This window comes from Neomonachus schauinslandi, chromosome 10, assembly GCF_002201575.2.
Source record: "Neomonachus schauinslandi chromosome 10, ASM220157v2, whole genome shotgun sequence".
Lineage (NCBI taxonomy): Eukaryota > Metazoa > Chordata > Mammalia > Carnivora > Phocidae > Neomonachus > Neomonachus schauinslandi.
The window spans coordinates 124,370,091-124,382,867 of record NC_058412.1 but is presented as its reverse complement, the minus strand read 5'-3'; the positions used below and the strand labels follow the sequence as shown (position 1 = coordinate 124,382,867).

General features: G+C 50.5%; 1 protein-coding gene across 1 annotated transcript in view; it reads left to right on the top strand.

Annotated features, from left to right (window-relative positions):
- The first annotated feature begins 3,857 nt into the window (after positions 1 to 3,857).
- SLC13A3 (solute carrier family 13 member 3) overlaps positions 3,858 to 12,777 on the top strand; it is a 67,941-nt gene continuing 59,021 nt past the window's right edge. Inside the window, exon 1 of the mRNA XM_021689342.2 lies at positions 3,858 to 3,907. The gene's annotated coding sequence lies outside the window, so the exon portion shown is untranslated. The remainder of the gene's footprint in view (positions 3,908 to 12,777) is intronic.

Sequence of the window (12,777 nt, the reverse complement as noted above, 5' to 3'; positions counted from 1 at the left end):
CCTCCCACATCCTACTTCTTTCTCAGTGTAAAGGGGGAAGAAACAAAGAAAGGGAGTTAGTGGGTCCAGCCTGGGAGCCACCACTCCTCTTGTAGGGTGCAAAGGTCCAAGTCATACAACTAGGGATGTTGTGTGGACTCTCCTTCCTATAAGGAGCTCTTCTTAGAGGATTCAGCCCATGCAAATCCTGGCTGATCTCCGCCACCAACTTCCTCTATGAGTTTGCCTCCTTCTTCTGTTATTCTGCCCCCATGTGTTCACTTCTGGGTGAGAAAAGTAATAGCGGTAGTAATAGTTATCTATTGTTATGTAACAAATTGCTCCAAAGCTTAATGACATAAAACAACTATTTGTTAATGCCCATGATCATGTGGGTCAGACATTTGGACAGGGCAGCATGGGTGTGTCTGGTTTCTGTTCTACCATGTCTAGGACATCAACTGAAAGACTCAAAGGCTAGGGGCTGGAATCATCTGAAGGCTCATTTGCTCATAGGCTGGTTAGTTGTTGCTGGTGGCTCGTTAGAAGCCTTGCTTTCTCTCTGTGGTTTTTGTCCCTGGTTTAGTCTGAAATTCAAATATGGTGGCTGGGTTTCAAGGATGGGAGTCCCAAGAGTGAGGGACCCAAGCAGAAGCTGTACCCTCTTTATGGCTGAGCCCTGGAGATCCCAGAGCATCAGTCCTGCCATGTTCTACTGGTTGGCATGGCACAAGCTCCCACCCACTTTCAAGAGGCAGGAACAGCGACCCCTAACTCTCAGTGGGAAGAGTGTCAATCACGTTTAAGAGGGGCTTATGGGGGGCGCCTGGGTGCCTCAGATGGTTAAGCGTCTGCCTTTGGCTCAGGTCATGATCCCAGGGTCCTGGGATCGAGTCCCGCATCGGGCTCCCGGCTCAGCGGGGAGCCTGCTTCTCCCTCTGACCCTCTCCCCTCTCATGCTGTTTCTCTCTCGCTCGCTCTCTAAAAAATAAATAAAATCTTTAGAAAAAAAAAAATCTTTAAAAAAAAAAAAAAAGAGGGGCTTATGGGAAGCCCACATAGGATGGAAGATAGACATTGGTGCCATCCTGGGAAAATAAAATCAGCCACAAGCAGAATGATCATAATTGTTGTCAATTGTTGAACACTTACTATGGGCAAGTACTGTGCTCCAGCCTTGCTCATTAATTCTTCCAACATCGCTGTGAGCTATATACTCTTCTTATGTCCATTTCAGATAAGGAAACAGGCCCATTGGAGTTCAAGCTCTCGTCTAGGGTTGCACAAGAAGTCAAGCTGGAATTGGAATGTAGCTTTGTCTAATGCAGGGTGACAGACTCAGAAAGGTAATGCAAACAGATTATTGTAAGGATTAAATGAGTTAAAACATGAAAAGTGCTGAACACAGTGCCTCCCACACTGTGAGTGCAGTATATGTGCTTGCTACTTATTATTATTATTATTCCATTTGAGCCACCAGATTTTTTTTTTTTTAAAGATTTTATTTATTTATTTGAGACAGAGAGAATGAGAGACAGAGAGCATGAGAGGGAGGAGGGTCAGAGGGAGAAGCAGGCCCCCCGCCGAGCAGGGAGCCCGATGCGGGACTCGATCCCAGGACTCCAGGATCATGACCTGAGCGGAAGGCAGTCGCTTAACCAACTGAGCCACCCAGGCGCCCTGAGCCACCAGATTGAAACTTCTGCTCTAATACTAAATACTGGCCTCTTAATCTCTTAGCTCCTTCCAGAACAAGGAAGCCAGCCCAGGGGCCCTGGGTGCAATATGCCCTGGTCCCAACTGCCTCCGCTCAGGCTTTGGGGAGTGGGCCACAGTTTCTATGATGTCAGCTGGCCCAAATCCCCGGGAATAGATTCTCCGGTTTGGAAAACTATCCTCCCACACCCAGGCTTCGAATGTCCAAAGTGCTCCCTGCAGGGCCTCACCCTTCATCCGAGGTCGTCTGCCACTAACCTGGCTGGAACCTTTGATGAAGCCGGTTATTGGGCTGGCTCAAGGTCAGGTGCCCAATTTGAAAGGACACTGGAGAAAGTTTCATCACAGCTTGCAAAGGTTCCATTGGGAAATAACTTGCCCTAGGGGTTTACGGGAATCATGGCAGCCTGACCCACATGGGAAATAATAAAATAAGAACAGAGGGGCTTCCACCTCTGGGAAGATGGAGTAGACATAATTTTCTCTATACTTCCTGCTGAGTACAACTGAAAATCCTGTACAATACACATAAAACAAACAAGAAGACTCTAGAAAAGTGGAGAGATGAAGGCAGTGACTTGGGACCCAAGGAACAATCCGGTGATAAGTCTATTTGGTTTTCTTTTTGCCTACTGTGTCTTAGACTTGGAAGAAGCAGGCAACCCGGAAATGCCAACAGGAGCTTCCAGAAAGCCCCAACAAAAGCTTGTCTGCTATAGCCAAAGCACGGGGAAAGATCAGCCTAGCGAGACCATTTTCAGACAAGCCTTCTCTACTCCAGCTGAACACCACCGAAAAAACTGTGACCTCGCCCCACCAGCATAGGCTGAGTGAGGAGGCTTGACTTCCAACCTCCAGGCTGTCACAGTTTGTCCCAGCTTCCTTCCCAGGGTGGTATCAGCAGAAGTAGAGGAGGGGGCTGGGACTTCTGTCCTCCCAGGCTAGTAAGGATCCTTATCTCCCGCCACCCCTTACCATGTTTGCTCTGTGAAAGGTTTTGTTGAAAGGATGAAAAGACAAGCTATAGCCTGGGGGAAAATACTTGCAATCCATATATCGTATCTAGAATATATAAATCACTCTCAAAACTCAACAGCATAAAACAAACAGTCCAATTAGAAAGCGAGCAAACAGCAGGAAAAGATGATTCCCCGAAGAGGATATGCAGATGGCAAATAAGCACATGAAAAACGTTGGACAGCATCAGTCACTAGGAAAATATTAAAGCGACAGTGAGATATTGCCACACGTCTATCAGAATGGCTAAAATCAAAAATAGGGACAACACCAAATGCTGGCAAAGATGTGGAAAAACTGGATCACTTATTCGTTGCTGATGGAAATGTAAAACGGTACAAACACTCTGGAGAACAGTTTGGCAGTTTCTTTAAAAACTAAGGATGCAACTACCCTATCACTCAGCAACTGTACTCCTGTGCATTTACCCAGGAGGAAGGAAAAGATGCCTCCAGGCTCCTACCTGCAGGTGACTCACTCACCCTGGAAGGAAGTAAGAACAAAATCAACAGCAGTGGCGACTCCCAGTGAGCGCTTGCTCCGTGCCAAGGCGCTGTGCTGAGCATAAGTGCATCATCCCATTTAAACTGCCCAACCGACCCCTTGTCTGGCAGAGACCATTAGCATCACCTCCACTTTGTGGATGAGTACACTGAGGCTCCAAGGCCGTCGCTCACGACCGCGCAGCTGGAACGTGCAAGCCAGGACTCAAACCCAGGCGATACTAACAAGCGCTTTAATCCTCACATTGTCATTGCCGCCCTTCCACCGGCAGTCCAGAGCGGCGAGGAAAGGTGCGGCCGGTGGCCGCCGGTGAAACCCGAGGCCACGCTGCCTTGAGGGCTGGAGTCCGTTCCTTGTTCTTGTGCCTAACGTTCCCTAACGTTCCCGGCCCTCTCCCGCCGCCCCCCGGCCCCCCCAGTCCCGGGGCGCAGGCACCACCCTTCTCCTCCGGGACGAGCGGGGCGAGGGCGGGTCCCCGAGCGCAGTCCCCTCCCCGGACCCTCCCCCAGGCTTTAAGCCGGCGCGGGGGGCCAGGCACCGGCAGTCCCGGGCCGGCCCGCTCCGCCGGGCGATCGTGCAGATGGCAGCGCTGGCGACAGTGGCCAAGAAGGTGTGGAGCGCGCGGCGGCTGCTGGTGCTGCTGTTGGCGCCACTCGCGCTGCTGCCGGTGGTCTTCGCCCTCCCGCCCAAGGTAACGCCTCCTCCTCCGGGGCGCCCCCGCTCCGCCCACCCGGGGGGCCGCGCCGCGGGCAGGCCCCTCTGGTCCCCCCGCCTCCGAGGCGGGAGGCCGCTGCGGTCCCGGACCCCCCTCGACCCTCGACCCTCTCCCCTGTACCCTGCCCCCCTCTAACCCTTCGCCAGCGGCGCCTCGGAGCCCGGGATGTTCTCACTTCTCCAGGAGTGATTTTATCCTCTTCCAGGAGCTCTAGCTATGCGCTGGGCGCTGCGAGCAACCTTTCACTTGACCGTCGCAATGAACACGCAATGCACGCCAAGCTGTAGGACCGGGGGCAAGTCACAGAACTTCTCTGAACTTCATTTCACTCAAATGTGAAAAGGGAGGAACCGAGACTATCAACCCATAGGGCTGTTGTAAATGTTAAATGAGGCAGTAGATGTAAGTGGTTTAGAACTGAGCCCGGTACACAGAAGTGCCTGCGACACCCTGGCAGGTTTTATTCCAGGCCCCTTCCCTGATGGGAACAGCCAAGGTTTGAGGAACCCTCACCAGGAGCCAGGAAGTGAAGCTCTGCCCTGTGGGCATCATTTTATTGAGTCCTTTCCGTGCCCGGGGGTTGGAGGGGGGAGGGGGTGGTATTTATCTCATTTTCCAGAGAAGAAAAGTGAGGCGCAGAGAGATGAAGTGCCTTGCCCAGACACACAGCAAGTAGCTGAGTGGGGATCCAGCCCCTGGCTTGTCAGAATCCAGAACTGAGCTGTTTCTACACTCTCACAGAAAGTAAATCCCTGGACCAAAGGCTGCAGATTGAGGTCAGGAATGTCATGATGAAAGTCAACACCAATGGGGGCTGGGAGAAGATGGTGTTACGGGTCCCTGTTGGGTCCCTCACGGGTGCCCAGCCCATCTGGGGCATAATGGGAGGGCATAGGACAAGCCTTCTACCTCCAGAAGTTGCTTTCCTACCTCTCAATGCGATATTCAATGTTCATAAAAAAAGAAAAGCAGAGAGAGTACGGTGTAATTTAGTGGTACATTACCCAGCACCCACCAGCAGAGACCAGAGCAGCTGGGAGAGGTATTCAGAGAGGGCTGCCTGGAGGAAGGGGCCCTCCTTGGGCACAGGGAGTAAGAAGGTGATACCAGCTGGTGCCAAAGAGACCCAGGACTAACGTACAAACAAGTTTTCTGGTGTGGAATGATCCAAGCTCTTAGACTTTTTTGACATTGAAGAGAGAAACAACAAATGCCAGAATAAGGATTAGGTCACTTTTCAAAACCATCCCATTCCTGGCCGAGTGCTGACCTCAAGACCTTGGACCAACCTCCTTTCTTCTTTGGGTCTCACTTTCCTTGTCTGTAAAGTGGGGCTATCATGGTGCTGGCGTCTGAGAATTGAGGTGAAGGGTTGAGCGAGGAAGTGGCCTCACTTTGTGGAGCATCACCGGTGGAAGGATGGATGGGTCTGTGAGGTCACTGGTGGAGCCCCAGGGAAGAAAAGACAGAACACACAGTGTCTCTCTCCTCAGCAGGGGTTTCTGCAAGCTTCTCTCTGCTCAGCCCTCTAGCAAGAGCTGTGAACCCAGGGCCAGATCCAAGTGTTATGGGGCCTGAAGCATATAGTATTTGAGGGGTGCTTTTTAAGAAAAAGTACACAGGTTTCAGGTGGAAAATTCAGTTCAGGGAGGGGCTCTGAAGCTTAAGTTTCATTAGCTTTACTGTGAATCCACTTACATGAGAACCCCAAGGTGCCCCGGTAACGTGCCTCTAGCTTTCTGCGATGGTGGTAATCCTGATGAGTAAGGGGTTGTACTGAATGCTTAACTCTTACTATGTGCCAAGTACCATGTGACGAGCCTCTCAGGCATCATGCTGTGTAATGTGCACAGAACCAGGGAGATAGCTGTTATGAACCTCCCTACCGACCAGGCAAGGAAATGGACATCAGTGAGGTTAGGTGACTTGCCCAGGGTCACATAGCCGGTACAGAGCCAGAATGCAGAGATTGTACTTTGAATCATCGCACTTGATACTCTTTCCTCAGTTATAATTAGATAAAAACCTCTCGTGGTTCCCTACAGATCACGGTGGGGACCCTTTGTGTGGCCCTGCCTCATTTAAGGGGCTGGTAAGTGTGGGCCTCCTCCCAGGAGGCAGGTCTGGCTTCTTGGGGGATCTTAGCCTCCCTCAGAAATCTCTATCAGCATACTCAAAGCCTCACCCCATATTTTATATATATATATATGCACTTATTATTATTTTATTCTTGGATATTAATAATGGACATGTTTCTCAATCTGATGTACAATGTGAATCACAGCATCCTTAGAGAACATTGAACAGAGAACATTGCTGTTTTTATTGATCTGGGACATACATTTAAAGCAAAGAGTGGGTGTGCTATGCTAACAAAGCTTCCAGACAATTTCTGTGGTAATCTTAACCAGTATCAACCCTGTGATAACCTCCCCAAACAAAGGCCGGTGGGCTAACAAAAACTTTATGTTTGCTGTGCAAATGTAGCTTCAAGGCATGTAGCCTTAGTGTCCACTCCCACCCCCAATCTCAGATTGCCACTTCTCAGCCTCTTTCATACAGAAATTCTGGAACCCCCAATGGAAGTTATATTGTACGTATGGGTTCCCCAAAACTTTGGAGGTATCAGATCAGGAAAAACAATGGAGCTGCCTAGGCATTTGCCATTTGCCCCTCACTGGGTCCTGGCTTTCCAGCTTGATGAGGTCTCCAGGTCACCACTGCTCTGATGTTCTGGGAGTCTGTGTGGTCGACAGGGTTGGCCCTCGTGCACCTGTCCCCTGGCGACTGGTGAGCTGGTCTGCGGGGAGGTCGGGGTTAATCCAAAGAGCAGATAGAAGTGGAGGGGGGGAACAATTCTTACATTATGTCCTCCTAGCTTGGAACAGAACACTATCAGCAGAGATGAAAAGGAGTGGGACGTACTTCTGGAATGCAGTGATTGCAATTCTCTGCAGTTCTCCAGAGAATTCTCCAGTGCTACTGGAGATTTCAGCTCTTGCCACAAGAGTGCTGGAGACACAGGAAATCAGGATGCTGCTGGAGGGATCACCTCAAAGTTTTCCAAGAATGGCCATCCTGGGAGATGGAAGTTGGGGGACTGGCCTTGGACAGCTGGTAGGGATAGATGAGACTGTTAAAGCACTTGCAAGTGAGCACTAGCTCCATGTGTTTGCAGGCAAGTCTTGCCCTCTTTCCTGCCTTGCACCCACACCCACTGAAAGCAAATGTAACCAGATTGACCATGTGGCCAAGATAAGTTCTTGCAGTGGGTACTCTTTGCAGGTGACTCTTTCTAAGGAGGCTTTGAAGAAGAGGAATTGGGGGGATATTCTAGGCAGGACTGCTACAGCGTGTTGCACAGGGGCCTTGAGTTGGCAAAGGGAGACTGAACCAACCTGCACTCCACCTGCCCAACTGTGCAGTGCTGGGTCTGCCTGAGGAAAGGCCCCCTTTCCTAATTTGCTGGACCAACCTCCTTTCTTCTTTGGATCTCACTTTCCTTGTCTGTAAAATGGGGCCACACAGCTACTAAACATTACGTCGGTCACTTCTCTTGGTCCTGGGTTTTGGAAGACAGGGTGGCCAGGGTTCTTGGAGACTCTGAGTCTTCCCTTAACAGGGGCTTCCCAGAAAACCCCACAGATCCAGCCCTGTGTATCGAGTATCTTCCTAGTGCTTTAAACATGTATCATCTCATTGAACCCAAAGGTCTCAGACAGGGAACCCCCAAAATGGACTAGAGTCTGACTTAGTTTCCATCATCCAAATGCTGCCCACAACATTTTTACTAGATTCCCTTACTCTGCTCAGTATTACTTACTTAATTATATTCCTATCATGCCCTCCCTTTTTTACATCATTACTGCCTTGCTACCCTCCCCTCCTTTTCAAAACACTTAAATAGAATGACTTAAAAAGAAATTTTAATACCAAGACCATGTATGGAAACCAGGATCATGAGTGACTAATAGAAGAAAAGTAGCAATAAACAAATTTCCAATGTTGGCTGATTCTGGCTACACTCTGCTGCCCGCTTGAAGCCGAGGGCCTGAGACCTGCCCTTTCTGTGTTGCATAGGGAGGCAAATGCTCAAGAAAGGTGTTAAAGACAAGTTAGTATCAAACTGAGATTTTGCTTTGAAAGGAGTGAGAGGAAGGAAAGAATCTGCAGCGTCTTCATGAAGCTCTCTGAAATGGTCCCCCATCTGATAAAATGGATTTATTCATAGACCTTTCCTTGCAGGATTTTGTGATCAAGGATAGGTCCATTTGCAAAAACTACATCTCAGATGCACATAAATTTTGTTTCTTTTGCAGTCTATCCTTTACACATTTTTTTTTTCCTGGAGGGATCTTTTTTTTTTTTTTTTTTTAAGATTTTATTTATTTATTTGAGACAGAGAGAATGAGAGACAGAGAGCATGAGAGGGAGGAGGGTCAGAGGGAGAAGCAGACTCCCCGCAGAGCAGGGAGCCCGATGCGGGACTCGATCCCAGGACTCCAGGATCATGACCTGAGCCGAAGGCAGTCGCTTAACCAACTGAGCCACCCAGGCGCCCCTTGGAGGGATCTTTGAAGCTAACTGTGGGGGGTGGGGAAGGGGAGATGCTTGTGTTTGGTGGAATGAGCTACGTTGAAATGGTCAGTCCTAAGCCTCAGTTTACTCCTCTGGAGATTGGGTCTAATCGTACTGAAGTGCATTCATATGCTTGAGGCACTTCACCAAGCGCAGGCTCGTAGTGCGCGCTCGATAAATGTCAACTGCTGCTATTACAGCCCCTGCCACAGCGTCTCAGAACCTGGGGCTCATTCTAGTTCCACTTCCACAAAGAGGGAACTGAGGCCCAGAGAGGGAAGTGAGTTGCCTGAGGCCTCACAGTGAGGAGTGGCAGGGTGGGGGGAGAGCACCTTCACCCCCCTGTCTTTGTCCATGGATCCCCCATCTCAGACTTCCGGCTATCATGTTTCATCTAGCGATATTTAATCTCTGAGCCTAACTTCTAGATAAGGGGTGAGGGAAATCAGAGGTCAAGCTCCCTTGCTTCTGTTCAGATCACAGTTGGCCCTCAACAAAGAATAAGAACAGCTAATATTTATTGATCACTACTAGGAGCTCTGGCCCCCTTGCTCCCTCTGCTCCCACATTGACCTTGCCTCTTTCTTAAATATCTCAAAATTGCTCTCACCCCAGGGCCTTTGCACTTGCTGTCCCCTCTGTCTGAACTGCTGTTTCCCCAGATACCTGCAAGGTTTGCTTTCTCACTTCATTCATCTCTGCTTAAAGACGACCCTCCTCAAAGGCCTTCCCTGACCACCCTACCTAACAAAGAAATAAAAAAATTCTTTACACTCCATTCTCTTCCCTGCCTTACCTTTTGTCATGAGTTTATCACTATCTGGCAGTATATTATATATTTAAGGAATGGGCAGGTCAGGGTAAGCAGGCATAGGACTGGCTGGTACAAATAATTTCTGTGGGCTCTGGGATATAGGAGTTGTCTGGTACCTGGCTCTCAGTGATTGAGGCAGGTGAATGGATCGTGGCCTGGAGTGAGAGAGCCCAACAAAAGAGGTGGTTGGGGGTGTGGGCTCTGGATTGGTTGGTTTACATTGGAAAAACACCTGAGTTGTTTACTATCTCTAGGAATTAGCTAGCCCTGGTAGGGGCTGATGTTCCAGAGTTATCAAGGTCCCAGGATGTCAGAGCACCAAATTCAGAACCTAGAACACACGCTTGATTCAGTCTTCCATACTCTTCTCTCACCATGATCTAGCCTAACAGGCCTTCTTTTGGTTCTTCAAGGCTACCAAGCTTCTTCCTGCCTCAGGGCCTTTGCACTTGCTGTTTTTGCTGCCTGGGGTGCTCTTGCTGCTGATCTTCCACAGCTGGATCCTTCTGGTCATTCAAGTCTTAGCCCTAATAGCACCTCTTCTGAGGAGTCCTCTCTGATTACCCCTTCTCAAGAATACTTATCCTTCTTACCCCACCAAACACTCTCTAAACCAGCCTCCTGTGTTATTTCCTTCATGGAATCCATCCCAATCTGAAATGGTCATTATTTGTTCACTGTCTGCCTTCCCAAGTAAGCAGTGGGCAGTGTAAGGGCATGGCTCGTTCTCCACAGCACCTCCCTGTGCCTAGGACAGCGTCTGACACATAGTAGGTACTCAGTAAATAAGTGAATGAATGAATTTGGATTTGAACCCAGGTAGCCCTGATTTCAGAAGACATGCACTTTCTTTTTTTTTTTTCTAAGAATGTATTTATTTATTTGAGAGAGAGAGAGCACAAGCAGGGGGAGTGGCAGGCAGAGGCAGAGGGAGAAGTAGGCTCCCCTCAGAGCAGGGAGACCCCGATGCGGGACTCAATCCCAGGACCCTGGGATCATGACCTGAGCTGAAGGCAGACGCTTAACTGACTGAGCCACCCAGGTGCCCGACATGCATTTTCAAAAACCCCAGACTGCTTGCTGCCCCTTTGTGGAAGATTTGAGCTGGAATTATACTTCAACCCCTCCCATTTTCAGTTGGGAAGACTGAGGCCCAGAGAGGGCCTGGAGGGACTTTCCCAGCCCCTCCCAGCCAGACAGTCCCAGAACCTTCATCCGTGCCCCTACACGCTCTCTGGCCAGGTCTGACCCATTGCCCACACAGACCTCTTGGCCTCGGCACCGCTCCTCTGAGGCCCAGCCAACTTTCCACTTTCCTGGAGCTCCTTCCAGGTGTGTAAACAGGCCGATGTGATTCCTGGTGATGCAGCAGGGAGCGAGGTCGTTTCCTGACCAGACTCAACAGGACAGTGCCCTCTGGCCCTCTGGACTGATGAGCAGGATTTTCTGACACCCCTCTCTCCGCCCCCAGACCTTGAAGACACAAAGTCAGCACCTTAGCAAAGCTGGACCTGGCTGGGGCCTAGAATGAGTCACACATGTGCCCCAAACCACTCTGTCTGGCTGAGACACGTCAGGGAAGAGACACAGGGCACAGTTCAAAGCACCTCCTGGCAAGTAACTTCTCTCCCCTGAGCCTGGATTTTCTTATCTGCAAAGTGGGCATCCTGAAACCTACCTGCTGGGAAGACCTGAAAGGGTCTGCCGCATAGGAGGTGCTCAGTAGAGGAACCTGGCTATTGCTAATATCTGCAAAATGGGGGCACCAGGCTCTTGGCTCTGCTACTTGTCCCTGAGATTTACAGGCGAGGGGCAACCAATGGGGGTGAGCCTGTGTTGTCGTGTGGAGGGAAGCACGGACACACAGAACAGTGATCCCCAGCTGATAAAGAAGTAGGAAAAGGGCTGAGGGGGCCAGGCCCAGCGGCTCTCTTGCCCCTCTGTCCCTTTGGCTCCACTCTCCTGCGTGGGTCCTTACCAGCAGTCGGGGCCAAGACAGGGATTTGATTTCGAGCATATTAAGCTCTCTTACAGGAATGTGCTGGAGTCCCTGGGAGGCTGCAGGAAGAGCGAATTCAAGATTGCTGATGTCCTGGGCCACATGCCTTATTCATGCCCCTTCTCTACCCCCCAAGAGGCTCCTAAGAGTCATAGGCAACACCTCCCCAGTGCTTATTAAGTGTGAGGCGCAGTTCAAAGCACTCAGCATAGGCTTACTAGCTCATGATGCTCGCCATGGCTCTGTGGTGAAGGTGCTGTGATTGGCCGCATTCACAAATGGGAACACTGAGGCACAGAAAGGTTTAGTCACTTGCCCAAATGCCCAAGGCTTGGAAGCGGCAGAGCTGGGATTCAGACCCTGGCATTCTAGCTCTGGAGTCTGTGCTCTTAGCCACAGTGTGTGACACAGGGGTGATGGACCCATTTTATAGATGGAAAGGTCAAGGCTGAGAAGGGAAGCCACATGCCCAGCACCTCACGGTCATTGAATGAGTAGTGGGGCTGGCATTTGACCCTTGGTCTACCTTGTCGAAGGCCACATTCGCCTTCATGTTCAGTGGAGGCGAAGGGGGAAGGAAGTGATTGTGTCGGGTATTGTCAGAGACGTCAGGAAAAGCTTCCCAGAAGAGAGATAATGTCATCCTGACCCGAGTAGGAGTTTGGAAATCTCGGGGAGCTCTCTGAAGTCAGGAACTAACATGCGTGATCAAGCATGATGGATGGGAGCTGGGGTTTGGCTGTTTGGGTTCAAATCCTGGCTTTTTAATATGCTGTGTCATCTTAGGCCAGTTACTTAACGTCTCTGTGCCTCCGTTTTCTCATCTATAAACAGATATGATAGTAACCGATGATGTTTGTAAAGGTCTTGACAAATGTTGCCTGAATTCGTGGACAAATCACCTACTATGTTCTAGGCTCTGGGAAATGCTTTAAATCAGTGATTCTCAAGCATTTTGCTCCCCAGGAGACAATTGGCAAAGTCTGGAGACATTATAGGTTGTCACAACGTGATGGAGGTGCAACTGGCATCTGATGGGTAGAGGCCAAGGCTGCTGCTAAGCACCCTACTGTGCACAGGCCGCCCCCATGACAAAGACCGCAGGCCCCAAATGTCAGTGGTGTGGAGCCTGAGAAGCCTGCCTTAAATGTGTTCAATGTTTCAATTCCCCGGCCAGCCTGCGAGGCAGGCACAGTCAAATCCCATTTTCTGTCAAGGAAACAGGCCGTAAGGGGAAGTGTTTGCCTGTGAGCACGCAGCCTGGCTGCAGGAGCCCTCCCGGGGTGGAGAGGATTGGGAAACGGAGGGCCTGGCAGAAAAGGCAGAATACCCTGGCCGCCCAGCCCGGTTCCCACAGAAGCTCCTGGCTGCGCTGGGTGGAGCTGACCCTTTGCCCCCCCCCCCGCACCCAGCACACCCCACCCCCCCACCCCCCCCCCCCCCCCCCCCCACACA